Source organism: Eriocheir sinensis, chromosome 66 (assembly GCF_024679095.1).
Source record: "Eriocheir sinensis breed Jianghai 21 chromosome 66, ASM2467909v1, whole genome shotgun sequence".
In the NCBI taxonomy this organism is placed as follows: Eukaryota; Metazoa; Arthropoda; class Malacostraca; order Decapoda; family Varunidae; genus Eriocheir; species Eriocheir sinensis.
In genome coordinates this window covers 8,094,269-8,097,025 of record NC_066574.1, presented here as the reverse complement: position 1 = coordinate 8,097,025, position 2,757 = coordinate 8,094,269, and the positions used below count along the sequence as shown (strand labels likewise).

Below are 2,757 nucleotides of genomic sequence, written 5' to 3'. Positions count from 1 at the left end.
AGAGGCGTATCGACGGAGTGTTTCAGACTGGCATCGGAGTCGTTTATGTAAATTATATCAACAGTTCAAAACACAAAAAGACGGAGTGGAGTGTATGAAGGTGGACAGCAGTGGAGTAAAGATTGATGGAAGTGGAAGATTATTTGAAAGGTAACGAGGTGGAATGGAGTGGTGGAAGAGTAGAGTGTGGAAAAGTGGAAGACTGGAGACGATTTAGTGGAGTCTACGGTGCGGTGGATACAAGACAATGGTTACAGGATATGTCGGAGTGGAAGAAGTGGAGGTGAAAACAGAGGCATAAAGTGGAGGGGAGGTGGACACATGATAGTGGAGTAAAGTGGAAGTACGTTTGAATGGTATAGTGCAGGGTTGACTTGTCTCTTGAGTGTCTTCCACGAGACTCAACAACACGCCAACCGCTAACCTTTCCATTCTCGGTGCACGGGAGAGGAAGTTATGGTGTAGCAGCCGCCAGTGAGGTGTATGTAAATGTTACGAGCAATGGGGAGTTCTCTGTTACTTGGGTTAGCGTTCCTCTGAGCGGCCATCACGAGGCTAAACATTGCAATTACTGTAACGTGTATTAAAGCCCCCAAGGAAGGAGAAACGTGGATATAAGGGATTAGGGGAGAAGAAACGTGGATGACTTCCCTAAATTCGAGGAGGGCAGTGTATCAAATCATCACCTGTTTTGTTTATGTAAGTTTTATTGGCAGATATGTATTAGTTTAGGCGGTTGGTATGCGTTTAAGTTTTATCCACGGAGCCTAACTGCTGACTGCTCTTTTCTCAGGTGCGGCAACGTTCTGGAAGTGAAGGGACAGAGAGCATCAGGCCAGCATTGATCTCCCACTTCCGCCACTCCGAGACACACTGATCATTGAACCGCCCTCAGGTAAGTGACTCCTCGATTCACATTCTCTACTCTGACATGAACTTGGGAGAATTTCGTTTATTTTCCCACGAAGGTACGCTGGGATAGGTTGGCATGTCCAAAGGTGAGTGACTTCTTTATAGAAATTCTTTACTTTGATATGGAATGGGTAGGATTTTAATAATGTTCTTCCGACGGTACGGTTGATTAAATTTCGTAGGAATGTAGTGAACGCTTTGAAGGTGATTTAATTTTTAGTATGCGGAAATTTCTATATTACGCAAGAGTATGGTGAAACATGTTAACAGAATATATATCAACAAAGAGACGCATTCTTTTCATCCTGGTGACGACGATTACAGTGGTTCGCAAAGTTGGTATCGACAGAAAATAGACACCAACAACAACTAGGGAAGCGGGGAGGGCAGGCGGGGAGGGCGGCGAGTCTTCAATTAACAAAGTAACGCATTCTTTTCATCCTGGTGACGACGATTACAGTGGTTCGCAAAGTTGGTATCGACAGAAAATAGACACCAACAACAACTAGGGAAGCGGGGAGGGCAGACAGGGAAGGCGGCTAGTCTGGTTGAATTAGCCAAGGCGCACGTTGCCGGGACATCCTCGTGGCGGGAATTACAAGTGTTTGACCTGTGCTGCAAATAGACTTGGGGAGTAATTAGTCTAGTTATCACGCAGCGGTAATTTCCTGCGCGGCCTGTCTGTGTCGTGTAGCCTTGGCGAGACGTGTGCAAACGGCGAGGAGTGATGGGGATGGAGGTGGGAGGGAGGGAGAGGTGCTGTGTGCTGTTCCGATGGCCTTGTTCAACTCGAAACCCTTTGTATTTGTGTTGATGGAGTGTGTGTTCCGATGGCTTTAATAAACATGTGTTCTCTCGATGTTCCAGTTACAGGGTCAGATTCTTTATTTTATGCACAAACGGTATTTATTTGTGTTGATGGAGTGTGTGTTTCGATGCCCTTAATAAACTTGTGTTCTCTCAATGTCTCAGTTACGGGGTCAGATTCTTTATTTTATGCACAAACGGTATTTATGTGGGTGGATGGAGTGCGTGTGTGTCACTGGAGTGAGTTAATGAAAAGGATCACGTACATATAGAGTGTTTTAATGGCATTGGGAGTCAGGTATTGTGTGTATTGCTTTGTGAGTACAGAAAAGTGAATTGCACCGTGGATAGAAGAGAAAAACGTGGTAGTTATGTTTGTCTGTCAGGGAGGGAAATAGGCAGAGAGCAGCCTTTTTTAGTTTCTTCTTTTGCTTTTCCCAATTTTTTTTACTTCATTTTTTATATAACCTTAAATTAAACGGATGCATTCAGGGAGCTCGTTTCTTTTTCTTTTACCTTTTCTTCTTTTCTGTTATTTTTTCCTTTCTTTTTTCTTCCTTTTTCTCGTTTCCCATTTTCTACTTCATTTTATTTTCTGCTGGGAGCTCGTTGTTGTTTTTATCTTTTACCTTTTCTTCCTCTTTTCTGTTATTTTTTCCTTTCTTTTTTTCTTCCTTTTTCTCGTTTCCCATTTTCTACTGCATTTTATTTTCTACTGGGAGCTCGTTGTTGTTTTTATCTTTTACCTTTTCTTTCTCTTTTCTGTTATTTTTTCCTTTCTTTTTTTTCTTCCTTTTTCTCGTTTCCCATTTTCTACTTCATTCTATTTTCTGTGACCACACTTTTTGGACGTAAATAAACAAATGAGGACAGGATACTCTTACACTTACATCTATATTACCGAACCATTTAATTATCTATCCATATTATCAAAACACTTCTTTACCATCATCTAACTCACTGAAACATTTAATTACCTCTGACTTTTCGTTGCTGTTGTTTTTTTATCGCCCCGAGCTGCCTCCTTTTATCTATATT

The 2,757-nt window shown here is 42.0% G+C and overlaps 1 protein-coding gene across 1 annotated transcript in view; it reads left to right on the top strand.

The window, feature by feature from the left end:
- Window positions 1-818: 818 nt before the first annotated feature.
- The window catches only part of LOC126987834 (gamma-glutamyl hydrolase-like), a 149,545-nt gene continuing 147,606 nt past the window's right edge, over window positions 819-2,757 (top strand). Inside the window, exon 1 of the mRNA XM_050845230.1 lies at window positions 819-895. The gene's annotated coding sequence lies outside the window, so the exon portion shown is untranslated. The remainder of the gene's footprint in view (window positions 896-2,757) is intronic.